This window comes from Rhinolophus hipposideros (genome assembly GCF_964194185.1).
Source record: "Rhinolophus hipposideros genome assembly, chromosome: 8".
Lineage (NCBI taxonomy): Eukaryota > Metazoa > Chordata > Mammalia > Chiroptera > Rhinolophidae > Rhinolophus > Rhinolophus hipposideros.
In genome coordinates, this window is record NC_138054.1 from 49323738 (window position 1) to 49345665 (window position 21928).

The window sequence follows — 21928 nt, forward strand, 5'->3', positions numbered from 1 at the left end:
TATTTTATTTATTTTTTTTTTAAAAGTTAAAAATTCCTTAATTTTTTATTCCTGGTACCACTACCACAATTTACAAGGCAATATACCTGATGTAATGAAAAGAAAAAGAAAAAGACAAAGCTACAACAGATAAAAGACCTCAGGAATGTACATCTAATTGACACTACATTGCATTAATCAATAGCTGCACTTTTTGCAAACTGTGGCTATGACAGTCCTGAACAAGAAGGGTTTCCTGTTTAAGCTGCAGTAACTTTTCTGACTATGGATCATTGTTCCTTCTGTGGCAGATTTTTACAGTTCCTCTAATGCATTTGGGACGACTGTCTCAAAGTCACCTGCAGCTTTCCTGACAACTCCTCGCTCTCTCTCCTGCTAAGAACTGTAGCCCTTTTCTGCTGAGTTTTTAGAACCTTCTGCTACCAGATCCATAACCACCACCATAGGGACTGCCCGAGCTTCTTCCACCAAAACTGCCCCCCCTTCATGGGTCCATAATTTGATTGTTGTTGTCCACTATAATTTCCAAAATCATTGTAGTTCCCACCACCACCATAGTTACCGCCAAAATTCCCTTCATTGTAACCGTCATATCCTCCTCCACCACCGCCGCCGCCATATCCACCGCCTCCTTGGTTTCCATAGCCTGGCCCTCCTCCACCACCATAGCCTCCTCTACTGCTATAGCCAGGACCACCACCGTAGTTGCCACCATCACCTCCAAATCCATTATATCCACCATCACCTCCTCCGTAACTACCTCTGCTGCCACTGCCACCACTGTCGCCTCTTCTTCCACCAAAGTTTCCTCCGCGACCCATAAAGTTGCCAGATCCACCTCCACGACCTCTTTGTGATCCAGCAGACTGCATTTCTTGTTTAGAAAGAGCCTTTTTCACTTCACAATTATGCCCATTAATAGTGTGGTATTTCTGAACAACAATTTTATCAACTGTATCATGATCATCAAAAGTTACAAAAGCAAATCCTCTTTTTTTCCCACTCTGCCTGTCTTCCACAACTTCTATGGTTTCAATCTTGCCATACTTTTCAAAGCAGTCTCTCAAATTATATTCTTCTGTATCTTCTTTAATACCACCAACAAAAATGTTCTTCACTGTTAGATGGGCACCAGGCTTTACAGAATCCTCTCTAGAAACAGCTCTCTTTGGTTCCACTACACGCCCATCAACCTTGGGTGGTCGAGCACACATCGCTGCATCCACCTCTTCAACACAAGAGTAAGTAACAAAACCAAAGCCCCTGGAACGTTTTGTTTGGGGATCTCTCATCACCACACAATCCGTGAGTGTGCCCCATTTCTCAAAATGTTCTCTTAAACTATCATCTGTAGTTTCAAAGCTCAGACCACCAATAAACAGTTTTCTCAACTGCTCTGGTTCCTTTGGATCATGGCCCTCCATTTGGAGACCGGACTCACCTCTTCCAACTCGAGTTCCAATAGGACCTATTTTTTTTTTTTTTTTTTTTTTTAAAGATTTTATTGGGGAAGGGGAACAGGACTTTTTTGGGGAACAATGTGTAACTTCCAGGCCTTTTTTCCAAGTCAAGTTGTTGTCCTTTCAATCTTAGTTGTGGAGGGCGCAGCTCAGCTCCAGGTCCAGTTGCTGTTGCTAGTTGCAGGACTCGAGGAGTTGAACTGGCAAGTTGAACAGGCAACCTTGTGTTTGAGAGCCCACTGGCCCATGTGGGAATCGAACCGGCAGCCTTCGGAGTTAAGAGCATGGAGCTCTAACCATCTGAGCCACCGGGCCGGCCCCCCAATAGGACCTATTTTAAAATTAACGTTTAGAGTTGTAATAAACCTCTAATAATTTTCAACTTGGTTTAACAAATGTTTTTATACGAACATTTCTTGTCCTATAGATTGAGATATATGCAAATACATCTTTATGTCTCACCTCAAATCATCAAGTTTATAACATCTATATGTATATAAGTGATACCATGCTTTATTGTTATATCTTGGAGTATCTGTCCTCAGGAATTTGGGATTACACCTCATGTTTGAAGTCACTGTCGGTTGTATATGTTCATGACCGTTTAATCCAATGGCCTGTCTCTCCCAATTGGCATTATAGGTGCCTGTCTTTGTACCTCGGTTACATCATTCTGAAGGATGAACCTATCGACATGGGTATTTCAACGTTCACAGGTTGGGCATCTGTTCCAGATGTCCTTGGAAAAGTGTGTTTCTCTTGACCAACTGCCAAGAAGTATCACTGCACATCCCCTCTTTGGATTTCAAACATCGATCCCATTCTGACTGACATGTTAGACTCTTTTAAAATTCTATTTTTTAAAAAATTCTTCCTGACATTGAATTAATGCCATCAGAGGGCATTAGGTCTGATATAATTTCTTATATGTATTCACTGGGAAAAATTACGATTATTTTGAAATGTGTTGAACCCATCCATAAAATTATAGCAAAATTTTAAAAGTACAAATGTCTGAACTCAACTCAGTGAAACCTTCAGAATAAAGCGTCACAGTATTCCCTCGGGGGGGAAGTAAAAAAGCTGAGGTCCCTCCACCGGAGGATTCCTATAGTAAAAATTTTATGTCATGTAAACTCAAAGCTGAAGACCATCCTCACATACCCTTCAAACTGGGTGAAACTTCATCCAGCTGTTTTTACACAATGTGATGCCAAAGAAACAGACAGGAACTTAATTGCATTTATGCAGCTGCTGCTGCTGATGATGATGGACGTGTGAGAATGTCAGACTGGCTTAGAGATACTGAGTAATGAAAGACAGTACCTGGCACATAGCAAGGTTTCCATAAATGCTATTATCTGTTATGTGAGAGACGTAGAGTGCAAAAGCATACACACCCCGTCATTATATCGATGAGAAACAAATGAGGAAACACATGTAAAGTAAAAAGACTGCTAGGAAGTACATGAAACATCAATAATAGTTATGTTTGGATGGCCAGGAATTCCTTCCCTTTCTTCTTTTCAATATTTTCTCATTTTTCTTTAATGAACATGTATTATGTTTATCACGGAAACAGCATACAATATTATTAAATTTTGAAAAATATCTTTGAGAAGCTCTATTTTGTCTACTTTCAGCCTTTGCAAATCAAATACTTTCCAGACCTCTGAAATGTTCTGAGAGAACAGACATGAGGAAGACTTTATAGGAACTGACAGGGAGCCATCCTCTGGCAATAAGGCTAATAACTTTTTTCTTCTCTTTCTGTCTCTCTTTCTTTTTCCTCTCTCTCTCTCTCTCTCTCTCTCTCTCTCTCCCCCTCACCCCCCCACCCCCCCACCCCCCACAACCCCCAACCCCCCACCCTGTAAGTAAAGCTGAATCAATGATTTGCAGCTGTGAGAGCTGCCACATTTATTTTTTTAATTATTTTTCTAACAAAGATCCCCATTGCCAAAGCTGCCTGTGCAAAATAAAAACATATATTTAGAAGTTGGGTGTTATTATGTTTTAAGCAAAACAAAAATGAATTTATACTAAAAGCAACCAGACTGTTTGGTTCAACATTTTGTTAAATCCCTTTCTGTTACACCAGCAAATGTAGTAGCCAGAAACTGCCAGTCTCTTTGCAGAATCCAAGTAAAGGCATTGACCTTGGTTAAACTCCTGACCAGCCCAGCTAGTGAATAAAGTAAACAAAAATCCCACAACTAAAGCTTGACTTTATGTCCCAGCTGTGGGACAGGATGTGGATATTTTAAAACAAACAAACCAACAACAAAATGCAACCACCGCCACCAACTCCCAAGCACCAGGGTGTGGCCCCGGTCACCCAGAGCTGCACGAGTCCTCCCCAAAGTGCTTCTGCAGCAAATCCTGGAGGAAACGTGACTCAGAGCTCCTGGACTGTGAGAGCCAGAGTTCACCTGGCATTAATTAAAAGCTCTGACTCAGGTGGGCTACATGGACGGACTTAGCATAGGCTGGTGCATCAGCTGACAACCTTGAGTGCACTCTGCACTGTCCTGATTCTGCGTTGTGAAAAGGAGGGAAGGGAGTCAAAATGATTGAGTACCCTGACCCGTTAGGTCTTTTCACCTTATCTCATTTCATCTGTACAACATCCCTAGGAGCTGAGGATTGTTCCCATTGTACAGATGAGGAAACTGAAGCCCTAAGAAGCATAGTGACTTGAGGAGAATCACCCAATCAGTTCTTGGCAGAGCCAAGAGTAAAACCCAGATCCCATGGCAATTGCCTAATAAAGATGAAATGGGAATTCTGTGGTGTGGAAGATGTATTCCAGAAATCTTCTGTATTAGGAAGTCTCACATATGTTCTTTGCCCCCAAATTCAAATATTCAACATGACCCTGTGACTAAGAGGGTTTCTCAGTTCTTTAAGGAAAGGTGAAGTTCTTTTTTAAATGCCACTTTTATTCCTGGTGTGCCTATGTCTACCTCCCATAGAGGACCAGGTCTTAGGTACACGAGGAGGGTGAAGCCATCTTGTCTATGAGTCTTGACACCAGATAGCAAAGGAGCCAGGCTCTTCTGGCCTAATCCTAAAATGGCCACAGCTCCCTTGGCAGGCTTTATTTTAGCCTGGAGGGTTATGGGGTTAGAAGATAATGGGTAAATATTTTAGGACCAACTCCTCATAAAAGAACAGGGAGGCCTGGGAGAGGATTTTCCCCAAATCTAATCTATCTCTGGTTGGACAACAGTCAATCTTTAGGACCATGTCAGTTCACAGTAAAAATTTAACTCTTCACTGTAAACTTTATCTAGTTCTCAACCCAATGTTCAAATCAAGAGATATGCTTTTTGAGAAAAACATATACCATAAGGACATTTCTTTTCAGAATTAACAGTACATTGTAAAGCACTCAAATGATTTGTCTATTCTAAAGCCTTACGTTTTAATCAACTACTACAAAATCTTCTTTCTCACTTTAGAATCTTGGCAGGATTTTAGATTGGGCCCTAATTAATTTGGGGGAGAAGAGGATTGGCACACATTTACCTAGAGTAGGGAGAAGTTTAGTTCTTTTTGAAGAGAAAGAGCAGAGCTGAATTAGATATAGAAATGTATCCCTCCTCAACAAGCCTTGGTTCTACCGCTGAACTACAGAATCTGCAAGCAGACTTCTGCTTCATATGAAAATGACCCCTTAATTTAGGCTCTAATTTCCTTTGGTCATAATTACCTGTTATTATAATAATCTTATTACCACAATACAAAACTCCAGAGGATAGAGAAAATATAAAAATCACCACTAATCCTATTACCAACCAATAACAACATTTTAGAGGTTTGGGTTTTTGGTGTTTTTTTTTTTTCCTGCAAGTCTTTTTTCCCTCTGTATGAGCTTCATTCATCCATTCAACAAATATTTATTGAGCAACTATTAATACTATGCGTCGGATGCTATATTCTTTTCCGTTGTTGTAGTGATTGTGGTAAACACTATCTTTTCCCTCATTTTCACTGACCAGTATTAAACAGCTTATATTTCTAGCTTTAGAAAAGAAAAAGGCAACATAAAACCCTTCATAATTAAACACCATCCTTGAAGCCTGAGGTGATACCCCAGGAGTGTCCTGGGGATACCCTCAGAGTAGGAAGTAACTCGGAGTCTGAAGTCTGGTTGTTTCTTACTTATTTGTGCCGGGGTGGGGTGGGGGCTAAGGTTGGGAGGTGGAAGGGGGTGAACTGCCTCAGCTTCTTCGAGAGCGTTTATCTCTGGGCAGGCCCCTCCGCCCTTGTCACCCATACATCCTTCACAGGGAAGGAGAAATGTCCTCCCTAACAGGAGCAGGCCTTTTCACTCCACACTCCCACACCTTCTCACCTCTGCTAACCTGGGGCTTGGGCAACCCAGACACCTTGGACGCTCTGTACCAAGGAAAGAGCACACAACCTCGCCGAGTCTGTTCTGCCCCTCAGGTCCCTGGATGAAACAAGATGGCAACCCCCAGCTTGCTTCTCTAGTCCTCCATCACAGACAGCCTGGAGCTGCGCGCCCTCCAAGACCTTGGCTCCTGGTGCCTCCCACAAGGGAATGTAAATGCAGAAGCCACCAATCTTCTTGGGGTCCAATAACCGGTGTTGGGTGCCTCTGTCGCCACCCTCTTTCACAAGAACCCAACACTCTCTTCTTGCCTCCCTCCTCATCATCGCCCCTTCCTCACGTCAGGGCCTCACAGGGCTCTTCCCATGCATTCCTCAGCTCACCTCACCAAAACCACACGAGGAAACTTGAGCTGATAGAATATGGGGACATGGTGGGTCCAGCAGACTTTTTGGAGGCCTCCTCGTAATGCATAAGGGCTTACTGAATGTGATGGGACCCAATGAAATGGGGATTTACCTCCTTCCCCATTCCTTTCTTACCACAATTCCTATCATGGTTCCCATTGTTGGAGCAAAAGCAGCACATGGGAGGACTGAAAAAATAATCATATTAATAATAACGTCAGTCAAAATTTCTTGATGATGACAATAAGCCAGGTCATTTGTGTTGTACTAGGTCCTTTATGTGGAGCACCTCATTTAATACTTGGAATAATATGTTAGTTATTATCCCCACTTCATACATGAGGAAATTTAGGCTTGGAGAGGTTATGTGACTTGCCCAAGGTCACATAGTTACTAAGAGGAGAAGGTAGGATTTAGGGAGTCTCACTCCAGAGCAAGACTTCTAGCCACTGTTCTACACCACATCTCATGCCATTTACTCAGATCTACTATGTGCCTGGCATTGTGCTGGGGCCTTTATACCGGTTTCTTTAATCCCAAAACAACGCCATGAGAGAGGCTGTATCTCATAGTAGTAATTAACCTTCCAGAGTCAGATAGACTTTGTCTACAGTCTTTTAAATTCAATGAAGACCATGGCCTCTGGTTTTGTGCCCTTTCCTTTCCTCCTTAATGTGCCATATTGCAAATAACACGGATTTTAGAGTGAGATAAACCTCTGTTCTAATCTCAGTTCTTCCACATAGCAGCTTTGTGTTAAGACCGCCCTAATGGGGTTGGAGAGTGGAGTGAGGTAATGCAGATAAAGCACAATACCTGGTACCAGTGTCCAATAAATGGTGACATGTATTAGTAATAAATGATAAGTATTAATATCAGAATGATAATGTGCTCTAAGGGCTTCTTGGCTCCAAATGCCAGAGCCTTTTCCACTGTACCAAGAACTTGGCACTTCCAGAGCCATGACAAGTGTTCCAGTAATGTAATCAAGGTTCTTGCTTCAGTGACAGAAGTTCGTGATTTTTAAAACACTTGTTTGCTTTTACGGAGCATACTTGCAGTGTTGAGAAATTTGCACCCTTTCTAATTTTTCAGGAAGAACCCACTTCTTTGTAGCCCTCTTGTCACAACTTGACTGCAAACGTTCAGCAAGTGGGGCCCCTGGTGTGTTTGAAGAGAATTTAGCGATATTTAACCAACACCCCTCATTTACCCTCTCATTAAGGGAGACATGATACGCTATGGTTTTCTCCTTGCCCACTTGCTACTTTGAGCATGTTGAATCATATTGCCCTTTCATAAAACGAGGATCATAATATACTTATTCAATTTATCTAAACAATATGCTTCCCACCACCACTCCATTCTCTCTCTTCCTAATTTCTACAAAACAACAACAACAAAAGGACTTTTGCTCTGTGGAAATACTCTCTACACAAATGCCAGGGATACTGGCATTAAAAAGTAATTGTAAACTTTTGGAAAGTTTGGATATACATTTTGAATTACAGATGGTAGCAATGGAAAAAACTGTTTTTCACTCCCACCTGACCCTACTTATACACCAGGTTGGCCTTACAAGTAGCTCCTAATTGTAGTACAAAGAGAAGAGAACTGGGCCTGGCATTAGCAGAACTGCCTTTGAGACTTAGCTTTGTCAACTGCAAGCTCTTTGATTCTGGGAGAGTCAGTTGATTCCTCTGAGCCTGTTTTCCTTTCTGAAAAAAGGGGGTGGGAATAATAACCAACGACTAGTGCTGTTGCTGTGAGGCCTAAATAAAATCGTGGACATAAAAGCACTCTGAACACCCCAGATAGCCACTGAGACATGAGATATTATGGATTGTAATAACGAAAATCGAAGCTGTCATTTTACACCATAGTACTGACAGTAACCTCAGTTTTTGTTTAATTCTGTGGTGAAAAGCACTTTGCAGAATGACCTCCAGCTTCGATCTGTGGTCACAGAGTGACTAGCAGGTACCTGTATGCATGGGTGGCAAGAAACGTCCCCAGGTGTGCTAAGGTAACAGTAACACCGGAGAGCCATCTTCCTGTGTTGGAGTCCTTCTCTCTGAAAAACTTTGTCCTGTTTTAAAACTGGCACACACTCGGTATGTTTGAAGAGTGGCAAGGAAGCCAGTATGGTTAGAGCAGAGTGAGCAAGTGAGGGAAAAGGTGGTAAGAAATGAGCAGTAAGAGACAGACTTCTGAGGTCCTGAGAGGGAAAGCCGTGGGAGGGCTGGCTAGAATAATATAATCTAACTCAGATTCTACCTGGATCATTTCAGGGCAAGAGTGGAAGCAGGGAGGCCAACGAGGAGACCATAAGCTGACAAGAGGCATGGTGGCTTCGACCAGCGCGTTAGTGGTGGAGGTGATGAGAAGTGACTGGGCTCTGGATATAAGAAGGGCTGTGTAGGAGAGAATGTCAAGGATGATCCAAGATTCCGGCCTGAATCACTGGAAAGAAGGCAGGGGAGCAGGTTTTGGGGAGACCAGTAGCACTGCTTTAAAAAATTTTTGAAAGAATTATACTTGCCAGTTTTTTAAAGAAATTTTTCCGTAATGATTTTAAAAAAAAGAGAGATATACATTATACTTCTCAAAGCAACGCCTCATCTGTTACTTCATTTGCTCCTTCAAGAAGCCTTGTGAGGTCACAGCTCCTATCCCTACTGTGTCAGTTAGGATTTGAGAAGTGGAATCACTATGGTTGATACAGAATCAGGAGTTTATTATAGAAATTAGACCTTCTGCAATATGTGAGCTGTTGGAGAAGTGTCTGTGTTGGGTGTTGTGTCTAAAGTTGACACAGGCCGGCTGCACTAGAAGTCAGAAAGGAAAGCTAGACGTGAAGTGATAAAAAAGACCAACTGGAACCCGCATAGAAAATATGGACCCCATGAAGGTAACCTGGCACCTGGGTCCGTCTCCAACCCACTCCAACCTCAGTGTCACGGGTGACCTACAGGAAAAGCTGTGCCCTACACATGTAGCTGCACACACTCTGGCTTAGAACTTGAAAAAGCTACAGGCAGATCTGAGGGAGCTGTGGGCCCTCTGGTGTAAAAAGGTTCCTGCTTTATTTCCACATTCCAAATCTAGCACAGATTTGTCTTGTAGCCAACTCTAAATGGGACCCACGCAGGGGAGTGAATTCTGGGAAATGTGATTCCAGCTTAGCTAAGTTGACAAGGTATAAAGTCACCACACCCACTTTACAGATGAAGAAAATTAAGACCCAGAGAAATTAAATGCCTTGCAGAACATTTGTAGCAGATGCTTTATCAGGACCCAGTTTTGCTGACCCCTAGCATGCTGGCTTTAGTTTACATCTTTTGAATGCTTGCTGTGTGCCAGACGTTGAACCATCACCTCCAGGGCTCACTACAACTCTATGGAGTAGATAGTATTGTCTCCAGTTTAAAATGAACATACTGAAGCTCAAATAAGCGAAGGCAATGAACCAAGGTAACACAGCTGTGGAAATGGAAAACTACTAAGATTCAAACACAGGTTGGTCAGACCACAAGTCCGACACTGTCAGCCTCCGGGTGTGTGGTCTTTCTCTCCACTCGCTCCATGTCCCACCCTGTTTCCTAGGGTGGAGTATCAGAAGATGGCTCACACTAAGAGAGGGCCTTTGCAGCCCAGCACCTCATCTGTAGTCTGGGGTGCTGGATGGGAGCCAGTTCCCTCCACTCCTGGGACAGTGTAAATACACGGTGGGAAATGCTTTGGTTAAAACAATTTGGGGTTGCCCTGAAGGGAATGTGTATTTCAAATACAACAGGCAAAAGCACCGGAATACAGGCTCTGCCTTGAAGAAGCCCAACAGCCCTTGGCCACAGGAACCAGAAGGAGGAATGTCAAGCAACTGCCCCCTTCTATGCTGAGAAATTACCCATGATTCCAGAGGCCAGAAAATAGACCTAGCTGGGACAAGGGAAGGCCTATTGCTTTAGTAATGAAACCTAACATTTGTGGCTTTAGAGTTATCAAACAAATCCAAATTAATTTAATTATCTTGATAATAGTGATAATAATGACTATTACTTATTGCAGTTGATGGCTTATTTTGTGCCAGGCACTGCTTTATACATTTTATATAAATTAACTCAGTTAATCCTCATAATAAGCATATATGGTAGGAAGTATTATTGTCTTCATTTTACACATGGGAAAAGTGAATCACAGAAAGCTTGGATAAACTTGCAAACAGTCACACGAGCCCAGGGAGTCTGCCTCCAGAGTCTAACCTCCCAACCGTTATACTAATCTGCCTCTCAACAACCCTGTGAGGGAAGGAGACAGGAAAGGAGTGTAGCAAGATTATCCTTCCCATTTTGCAGATGAGGTAATTGAGGCTGGGGAGGGTTGAATAAGGTGCCTAAAGCTTCCCTGCCAAGCCCAGATTTGAAGCCAGAGCTGTTGAACTGCAAAACCCATGCTCTTTCCTCTCTGCCACTCAGCCCTGTTAAGTTAGTGGCACATAAAAAAAAAAAAAGGCTGATAAAAATTTATCAAGATCAGGATGCAAGATAGTATTCGTAATTCTAAAACCCAGATCTTCTGAGTTCCAGTTCAGAGTTCTTTCAATCCCATCACACTAGAAAGGGAATTTTACAAAATCCTGGAGTAAAAGGCAGGAAGAAACAAAGCAAACATATAGAAAGAAGTGAGAGAGGCAAGCCAATGGGACAGTAACTAACATTTTATTTAACCTACCTGTGGAAGGCAGAAGTGACTGAGAGAGCTAATTGTCCCACAAAGTGTCATGTTCACCTTTCATAGTGTAGAGATATTGCTGGAAAGTGACTGCCGAGCCAGGGTCTCTCTTTCCCCTTGCATCTTGATATGGTCACATGACTCATTGCCACCAATGGAACGTGAACATAAGTAATGTATGTTGCTTTTGGGTCAGAGTGTTTAAGAAGTGGGTGGGCGTGCCTTCTCTACTCCCACTTTTCCCATCGACTAGTGGAAAGCAGGGTATCCTGAGGACACTGGGTCCCTGCATCCCTGCTAGGACAAGAGCTTGGTAAATAGAAACAAACACTTGGGCTTGATGTGAACAAGAAATGAATTTCTACGCTATTTGATCCATTACACATTGGGGGGGAGGGTCATTATTTGTTATAGCATCTAGCATTGCCTTAACTAAATATGTAGATGAGGCCAAAGTGCCAGGCTCTGAGTTGTTGTGGGACATAATTCATCCTACGTTGCAGGTAGTCGATAAATCCATAAAGTACATATAGATTAATCAGCCTTTCTGAGGATAAGAAAGGCCCTTGGTCAGAGACGCTGCCTTCACTAGATTGTGAGCACCTTGAAAGCGGAGACCCATGTCCCTGCTCTCTGCGTCCTATGTCTAGCAGAGTGCTTGGCTCACAGTACACACTCGATATGTGTTTGATGAACAGATAGATAGCTTCCCAGGTCCTCCTTGCCACCAGAACACAGTGAATGGACAGAAGACTGAAAATCAGTGTGAATGTCTTGAAACCAGAAACAAAGGGAACATTTCTAAAATGTCTAGGAGAGAATCTGAACTCAGCCTTGAGCCTCTCTCAGCCAGACAGACCTGACGATACAGCAGATGGCAACACGGAAATACTTTGGACTTAAATGACATCACACTTATAATAAAACAAAAGAAGAAATCCCTCAACAACATACCCTTGTGAAGGTTTTCTATGTGATGAATTGAAGTGTTTCAATCCTTGTCCTAATCCATGACCATCCCTTGTATTCCCAAAGGATATTTCTGCCTAGGAAGTTTTATGGCGAGGGCCTTGAAATACCCTGGGGGAGAGCTTATGGTAAATGTTTTAACAGGATACAGTAGCCAAAATATGACACCAGATGGTGAAGGAAACTCAGACAGTGGCTTAGATGTCAGGAAAGGCAATTTTCCATTTTATCTGGGGAAAAGTCTTTCCTTGAATTCCAGAACCTATAGTAATCTGCCCTCATAGATAGTCAATTTGAAACCTCAACACAAAAGGATCTCCTTATGCTTGTTAGGGAGGGGGTCCTGGACCACTCAGCAACTGGACTGGCTCCATCTAACTAAGTTGCAGCAGAATTCAAATTCTTTGGCTAAGCATGAAATTCATTCATTCGAAGGCCTGCAGGCTGATAAACCTAATACAATGATGAGAGCCTGTAGATGACAAGCACTTTGCAGATATTACTCCTTTAACATGGGGACTTGGAAGATATTTATATCTTCACAAAAACTCTGAAAAGCAGGCATCATTGTTACCACCTTACAAACTCATCAACTGAGCTATGCCAGCCAGTCAGCTGGGAAATGGCAGGGTCTGTTTTCAAGTCCAAATGTAGATGATGCCAAAACTCACTGTGCAGTACAGATATCCCTTAGGTAATAACCCTCCTGACTCCAGATTCAACATGCTTCCCATCACCTCACCACTGCCTGGGGGAAAGGGAAAGATACTCTTACCTTAAATTACACACAGAGCCCCCACACCAGGATCTGGCTGTACTAAAGGGATAGGGCTAAAATGTTTGTAATTTAAAGGGTCAGGAGACACCATAAATACATAATCTCTTAGGAAACGCCTTGGCCCCTCACTATGGTGCCTAGTTAATTCAGTTACCATCACCACCAAAGGCAATAACATAGATTTCTCCTCTCTTGCTCTATCCTTATGAAAGCAGACCTGTTCTGCAATCTTTTATGACAAGGTGCCTGAAATATAACATTCTCAGCAGTTTAGAGCACAAGACGGATTTTAACACATTATGGTGCATTTGGGAATTGATCCAAACCCCATGGAAGCAGGTCAAATACAGGTACCGAGCTTTGTTATAGAATTCGACTGGCAGAGTTGAACCCATAAAGCTGCCTTTGCATTCCAACCTGTTATACCTCTAAACCCAGCTAGACGATTTCCACAAGCCCCCATGCTGGGGAGTGCCAAATTCATTCTGGCTGGAAACCAAGTTGGTCTTTCGGGTTCAGACCAAAATTTTTCTCTCCAGAACCCCTTGAAATGTCTGTCACCCGCCTCCTTTCCTGAGCCCCTCTGAATTCCACTCTCTCCAAGCCAGCCATGCGTGTTCTTGGCCCAAGATCCTTTTCTTCTTCTTTTTAAATTTTTGTCTGTAGTATAAGTCTTTTAAATTTTTTACATCCCTTGGGCATTTAAAACTGTCTGTTTATCACAAAAATATGACAAAAAGCACTACCTGCAGTCCTACCACTTGTCCCCGTTCCTCATTCATTTACAGACAAAATAGCTATAGAGTTAGTATAAGCATATCATAGATACAATTTTGGCAGTTGCTATATTGCTTTATGGCTCGGATGGCAAATGGGTCTCATCTCTTGCCCTGACTCTGGCCAATCTGCCTAGGTGCTGCCTAGAGAAGATCCTAGGCTCAGCAGGTAAGCGTGCGGGGAGCAATTGGTGATTTTTGCCACAGACTCATTGTCATGCTGGGTCTCTGGTCCCGCTCCCCCCACAAGAACACAGGATATGATGAGGCCAAAAGGGAACACCCACGGAGCCTTGGATAGGGGGTTCATACCACTATATTCTCTCTGGCGACTGGGTTGGAGACATAGGAAGCAGGAGCCACAATCTGCCCTCCACTTCTCTGCCAACTAACCAACAAATCCCATAGCATAGCCACGGCAGTTATATTAGTGGCCAATGGCTAATTGGCCACAGCTGATGGCCGACTAGTCACAGCTGATGGTCATCTAATAACCGAGCCAGCACCTTTCCACGTGAGGCCGAGAGCCTGGAAACTGTTCTCCTGGCTCTGTCCCCACACTCATGTTGTGGAGAAAGGGCAGTGTAGGAACACAGACATATTTGCTTTACTACAATGTCAATGCTTCTGTATCTGAAAACATGGCCCCTACCAATTCCTCCCAGCCCTGGAGAGGCATGCAGGTTGAGTCTCTTTCCCTTCCCCTTGAATCTGCGCTGACTTGTTGACTGGTTTCGACCAATAGATTGCAGTGGAAATGACACTGTGGCTTCTAGTCCTTAAGAGGCCTTGCAGCCTCAGTTTACCCTCTTGGGATCCAGCCACCACATAACAAAGTTAAGGTTAGACTGCATGAGGGATCCCGGGGGAGGGGGAGCTCAGTCAGCCCCAGATGTTCCAGCCACCTCAGTGAAGCACCAGACATAGAATGAAGCCATCACGGCTACACAGCACATGCCAGGCTTCCCAGCTGAGTGCATCCCCATGAGTGACCTGGTCAGTACCACAGGCATCAGGAGGACTGTCCAACAGAGCCCAGTCAAGTCACAGAATCATGAGAAACAATAAATTGTGATTTTAAGCCATAATTTGGGGTTATTTTGTTACATAGGAGTGGGTAATGCATGTAACACCTTTATTTTAATAGCTGATTTTCCTAATTTCCACTTTAGGCCATCAAGTCACCTCTTGTATAGTATCTTCCTTGACTCTTCTCCACCCAAATCAAAACCGCAGTTCTCTTTTCTCCCCTCTGACCCCTTGCTTCTCATTGTACATATTTGTTTGCACATCTGTCTCTGCTCTGGAATGTGGACTGTGGGAGGCCACTGTCTGGGTTTCATCCATATTTGTATCACTAGCTTTACAAAGGTGGCCTCGCATCGTGATAAGAGTGCCATAAATGTTTGCTGAATGAATGAACTAAACAAATCGACCATTACACTGAGTCTTCCCTCTGCCTGCAACATTGCCTCCCCTCCCCCTACATGTTGATATATCTCCCTCACTTTACCAAATCTTATCAGCAAGGACTTCTTCTTCCACCAAAATAGCAACTTCCTCTATCCCTGTACATCCTTTACCCTCGCTCATTCTCCTTCATAGCACAAATAATCCTCTGAGAGTTTATATACCGATATATTATATGTCTCTCCCCAATGGTATGTAAGCTCATATATCATAGACTTTGTTTTATTCACTACTATGTCCCAGTACCTAGAATACCGCTCGCCACTTACTAAGTGTTCAATAAATATTTTTAATGAGCACATAAATGTATGTATCATAACAAGAACAACACATTTTGGCAGTTTTCCCACTTTTAATTTGGGCTGTTCTACATTTCAGTTTGGACCCTCGTGGGAGGCATGACTAGTATACCCCAATATCCAGTTCTCCCTTCTTTCCAGAGAACACGGAAAGCTATTCATCCTGACCATCTTGTAGTGAGGTGTGGCCACATGAGTAGATCTGGCCAACGGGCTCTGAGGGGCAGTGATAAATGGCACTTCTGGGCTGAAGCACAGCCAAGAGGGTGTGTTTTCTCCACAAGCTCTTGCCCTGCTTGTGCTGAGATGATGGAGATACCAAATCAAAGGAGTCTGGGATTGCTGAGCCACTGTATGGAGAACATCTGCCCTGGAGAGATGCCCATAACCACAGGGGACTTTGCATGACTCAGAAATAAACTTGCATTAAAGTCACTGAGATTTTGCAGTGGGCTATTATTGTAACACAGCCTAGCCCAATCTGATTTAAAAAAAAAAAAAAAGCCTGTTTAGTTCAAATTCCTTTTACATCTGAGAAATAGATGAGGCAAATGGGCAGGAAAGAAGGGAAAGAACAAGGTGTTTCTATCACTCAAATACTAATCTATAATTTCAAAGTATAAAAGTGTCCACTCTGAGTAGGCGTGGTATCAGGTCCTGAACGAGGCCCTCAGGGAACAGGGATGAATCCGACTCAGTCTCTCACCTCACAGAGCTCACAAACCAGTGAGTGGGCCAGGCATGTTATTAAAATACACTGGGATAGTACAAAGTGCTAATAGGTACAAAGTGCTCAGGGCACACAGAGGGTGGAACACTTTATTCTGCCTGTTTTCCATATTAAGGTCACTCTAGGCTCAGCCAAACAGGGGCTGCTCCTAGCATACTGACAGGAGCCAAATTAGGTCAGACTGTCTGACAGTGAAAGCGGGCAACCAAGGAAAGGGAACAAAGTTGCCCTTCTTTTCTTATCACGCCTGCTCTTAAATCCTGCAAGCTGACTCCTCTTTCCCAGTGTGGAAGGCTGCCCCTAGTTCTGCAGTTCCTCCCCTAGGCCTGTGCTCTTGTCTGTCTGTTTGTTTGTTTGTTCATTGGAATTGGCTCACGTGATTATGGAGGCTGAGAAGTCCTAAGACCTGCAATCAAGAAGTTGGAGACCCAAGATCACCAATGGTGTCGTTCTAGTCTGAGTCCAAAAGCCTAAGAATCAGAACAGACAATGGCGTAAAGTCCAGTCTGAAAGTCCGCAGGCTTGAGACCCAGGAAGAGCAAATGTTTCAGTTCAAGTCCAAGGTCAAGAAAATACTGATGTCCAAGCTCAAGGTAGCCAAGCAAAAGTTTCCCCTCACTCAGCCTTTTGGTTCTATTGGATGAAGCCCCCTCGCCCCCACATGAGGGAGGAAAATCTGCTTTACTCAGTCTACTAATTATTCAATGTTAAGCTTCATCTAGAAACACCTTCCTAGAAAAACCAAGAATAATAATTGACTAAATGTCTGGGTACCGTGTGGTTTAGTCAAGTTGACACATGAAATTAACCATCACAGTTGGTGACACTTGTCCTGCCCGTTTTCCCATTAATTCACAGCCAGTTCACTTTGGGAAGCAAAAAAAGACAGAAAGACAAATGCTCAACAACAGTGAAATTAAATCTCATTCACTTACTGACTATGGATATCCAGGCATGTTAAACACATTCTATTCTTATAAACATTCTACAACTGGGAAGAGTTAGCCCCATTCTACAGCTCAGGAGCCTCAAGATCAGAGAGGCCATTATCAACCCTCTCCCAGCCCCGCGTCCCTACATATTTCAGGTATTTACCTTTCTTCTCTATTTAGTCCATATTTCCTACCACTTAGTGCCAATTGTGGGATGTGTCTGGGAATGATTTCTCCAGTAGGGTGAAATCAAACTTCTCTCTATCAGAGATGTTAAACAATCTCAACAAAAGGTCGCTGTCACCAATCCAATGCCAACAGGAGTCCTCAGTCCAGGATGTGGTAACAGCAGAAACTTTACTCAGGTGAACAGTTTGCAAGTGGGAAATGCAGCCTCTGGTAGAAACTGAATGTGTACGTCACCAAGACAAATGGGAGCCCCTTCTATAGAGAAAAATGACCATCTGGTTCCTGATTGGTCAACTTGTATGCTAACGATTAATCCAAATTTGCACAGTTTGATTGGTCCAAATAGCACTGTCTTGATTGGTCAGAATTGCTAATTCTGATTGGTCCTTACGGAGTCACTCTGATTGGTCTGTAAAGACGCAAATGAGGATATAGGTGCACAACTCCAATTGGAGGGTGCAGGTCTCAGCCCATGGGTTAAAATACGATTCCAGGATCTCCTTTACAAGGTTCAAACACAGTGCAGGGTTCTTGGCAGCCCAGTCTGTGCCTTTTCCCTGATATGTAGTATGTGTGAGAGACCTCCGTAAACAATGGCTGCTAGACTCTGATGATGAATTTGGGCCCAGTTACCCACAAGGAGTCCTTTTGGGCGGACATATTCCTTCTCAGTATCAACAGTACCTGACCCAAAGCCACACTGCGAGTAAGTCATTGTATCTGCTGATGACACTTCGAGGTCTGTAGAGCACAGGCCTCCTCTTCTAATTCCTATCCTGTAACCAAGTTCCTGGCTTTAATATCTGAGATATTCTGCCTGCTCCTCACCCTGACAGTTATTATTTCCTTCCTGTGTGTTTGTAATAGCAAAGTAAAAATCCCAACCACTTGCCACTTAATAAAAAGAAAAATGTTACTTTTAACTAAAAGGATGTGGTCATGGCAGCAGGAATCAAGCAGAGCAGGTAAATCAGCTCATTGCACGAGGGTCACAAACCCATGTCTCTTGTCTTCTGCCACCCATCTCGTCTTGCTACTTCTGCAAAGGAGTAAGGGAATAGTCTCTGGCTCTGCAGGGCAGCCAAGAAAAACAATTCAGAAGCCCATGCTCTGAGGGCAAGGTGTCCTCTGGACCTATTACTTGGATTGGTTTTATAGTTTCTTTAGGACCAGGAGGTTTCTACTTCAAAAGGTCCCCTTGCTCTGTATGCGTTGGTCCAGTTGCTTCAAGCACGTGGTCCAATTGCTTCGCTAGTCAGGAGCAATTACGGAGGAGGTGGTAGCGTCAGCCCAGTTGACTGCACACATAGGGTAGCCGCAGGAAAAGTCAGAAGGACTGCTGCCACTGCAGCTTTGGTTGGAGGGTGCTTTAAGGGAAGATAAGGAGTCAAAACACAAGCATCCGGCAACATCTTAGTCCATTTGGGATGCTGTTACTGAGTACCAGAGCCTGGGTGGCTTATAACAACAAAGTTTTATTTCTCAGAATTCTGGAGGCTGGGAAGTCCAAGATACAGGTACCGGCAGATTCAGTGCCTGATGAGAGCTCACTTCCAGCTCATAGATGGCCATCTTCTTACTGTGTCCTCATATGGATGAAGGGGGAAAAAGGAGCTCTCTGGAATCTCTTTTCTAAGGGCACTAATCCCATTCAGAGCCCTCATGACCTAATCACTTCCCAAAGGCCCCACCTCTAACTACCATCACATTGGGGATTAGGTTTCAGCATAGGAATTTTGAAGGGACACAAATATTCAGTCTATAGCAGCCAAGGAACAGAAGATTTTTAGGAATAAAGTATTTCTAACCTTATCTTTTGCTCAGACATCTGTAGCCCAAGAACCAGGACATTTTCTTGGTTACAAAATTCAACTTTGTTAGAGTAAAGGACAAGACAAACATGCCATTCCAAGAGTTCCTAAGCATAAGCCAGGGGAGTGTGTGTGTGTGTGTGTGTGTGTGTGTGTGTGTGTGTGTGTGTGTGTTTAAAATGGGTTTTACCTACAATGACAGTTGGGCCAAGACTTGAACCCAAATCACCCTTATTCCAAGATCTACACAAACACCATGCATTCTCCATTTTATAAATGTCACCTGCATGGGTGATATGTTTAACATAAGAAAATGCTTGTTTTCCCATCTGAGATACAAGCTCCTGAGATTTTATAGAACCCTTTTGAAGATAGTGCTCTAACCAGGGATTTTCTGTCTTTGTTTCTGGCTCCAAACAAACCAAAAAGAAATATTCATGCTTCCACCAGGAGCAATAGCTCACTGGGGGATACACATAGAATTTCAGTGCAGGGTGGGAGCAGAGGAAAGAGGGCATGTGTAGCCTGAACAAGCCCCTTGGATAATTTGGATTCATCATGGCAAGATAATTAATGTGGGTTTCTACACTACAAGGATCCTAATAGGGGGCTGCCAGTCAAGCTATGGTCAGGCCTGGTCTTCGTGGGACAGATCTCATTTTATTCATCTCTTTTTTTTTTCTAACTTAAATTTAAACAATTTTTCATTAACAAGACAATTAAAAACAAACTCTAATCTCTACATCTTTTCTAGAAAATTAGACACAGCTGGGAGCTGCATCGATAGGAGGATGTGGACTTTGAGATCGGAGTTATCAAGGCTTGAATTCCAGTTCTTCTTGAGTCAGGGCACTAAACCCCTTGAGCCCCAGTTTCTTCATCCTTAGAACCAGAAGATCCTATCACTTTTCAAGATTTGGAGGGTCTTACATGCAATAGACACTCAACAAATGTTTCCTGGTTTGCTGCTTTTCACTGAATGTTACTTCACAAGTACATTTCTAAGAATCGGCCTAGTGTGTACATTGTCATTTGTAATAGCTATAGAATGTTCCATGGTGAAAATATCGTGATTTTCTCTGCCATTTCCCCAGTGTTGAGAATTTGGATTGTTTCCAGTTTTTCTTTCTTATGAATTGGACTGCTATGAACATCTTCAGACAGATGACTTTTTCCCCCCTTAAGTTATTTCCTTGGAGTAAATTCCCAGGAGAAGAATTACTGAGCCAAAGAGTAGGAACAGCTTTGTAGCCCTTGTTATTTATTGTCAGATGGATTCTCATTTTCTCAGAAGGCTGTCAGCTGGGAGAGCCCAACATATGTGGTAGATATTATGGGCGGTTTCCGTCTGCCACTGCTGTTCCCGTCACAAGCCCAACTGGAGAAACTATTCCCAGACTCTCATCCTGCAATTGGCACTAAGTGGTAGGAAATATGGACTAAATAGAGAAGAAATCAAGAGACCTGGAAAGGTTAGGGCTACAGAGCGGGGACAGCGAAGGTTGGTAAAGCTCTCTGCATTTAGGGATTAAGTTATGATATGATTTAGCACTTTGGTCTATTTCAGGGGTGTCCAAACTGGGGCCCGCGGGCCAACTGCGGCCTGCAATCCATTTTTAATTGGCCCGCAGCAAATTCCAAAAATATATTTAGTTTTCTTAAATAAACCAGGTGAGACAATACGTACTTCACCTCGAGTGAGTGACCTGGCTGTTTGTGTATTTTACCGCATATGGCCCTTGGTGAAAAACGTTGAAAAAAGTTTGGACACCCCTGCTCTAGAGGTAAAGAATGCTGGGAGAAAACCCTTCAAATAAGTTAATATTTATAGTTTTTATTATACATACATTTATGAGCACTTACCTAACTTGTGCCAATTTATGTGGTGTCTGAACCTATCCCCCATTTACTTTGTAATGTGAGGAAGATAAGGGGTTTAAGTCCGGCCCTGCCTACTGGGGTCTTCTCTCAAATAAGAAACTGGAAGAGAGAGATCTTGCTGAAGAAACTGGGAAGCAATACTGAGGGTAGAAGGAGAGCCACAAACCAGAGGCAAATATTCAAACTGAGGCCCAGAACACAAATCAAGAGTTTCCCTGAGACGTGCAAATGAAAAAGTCAGGAATAAGAGCAACAGGAGTAAATGTGGGCTGAAGCAGAGAACTGTGGGGCAGAAGGAGGATGATGGTAAACCAAGGCAATTTCTCACAAGCATTTAAACTGTGCTGTTCAAATCTCAATTACCCTTGCCAATGTTTTCTACTTGGTGTATCAATAACCAGGAAAGCTGTATTAAAGTAATAAAGAGCTTAATAAGTCTTTGTAGATCTAACAAATTGTGTATATATTTTGAAGCTATGCTATTAGGTGAATTTAAATTTTCAATAGTTATCTTCCTGATAAACTGAACCTCTTAGCATGATGCAGTGATTCTCTTTTTTTAAAGCTTTTTTCCCTCAAAATCCATTTTGTTTTGCATTGGTTTAACTATACCCGCTTCCTTCTGGTTACTATTTTCTTGGTACATTTTTTTCTAGCCTTTGACTTTAAAATTGTCCGTGTTCATATGTTAGAGTTGAGTCTCTTACAGAAATCACTTAGTTAAATTTTGTTTTTACGTAGCCTGAGAGTTTTTGTGTTTTAACAGGAGAGTTTAATCCATTTACATTTATTTTGTTCACTGATTGATTTGGATTTATTTCTTTTTGTCTCTTCTGCTCATACTATCTTCACTGTTTCACACCTACCCTTCTTACCTTTGGATTGACTGCTCTTACCCATCCCATTTCTCCCAATACTTGTTTAAAATTAAATGCTTCATTAAATCTACTTGTTAAAAATTAAATGCTTCATGTTTATTCTTTTTAACCAAGTCTAAATAGTATCTTAACCTTTTTTCCAAAAGAACACCATGACCTTAGGGTGCCTCAAATCTGATGACCCTCTCCTCTAAATTTACATGCTATTTTTGTCCATATTTTAGTTCTAGGCTCTTTGTACCAAACAAGCATTAGAT

At 42.8% G+C, this 21928-nt stretch overlaps 1 pseudogene across 1 annotated transcript; it reads right to left on the reverse strand.

The window, feature by feature from the left end:
- Positions 1-406: 406 nt before the first annotated feature.
- On the reverse strand, positions 407-1424 carry LOC308501501 (heterogeneous nuclear ribonucleoprotein A3-like; annotated as a pseudogene). Its single transcript has one exon. The product of its transcript is annotated as a heterogeneous nuclear ribonucleoprotein A3-like (transcript).
- Positions 1425-21928: the final 20504 nt, after the last annotated feature.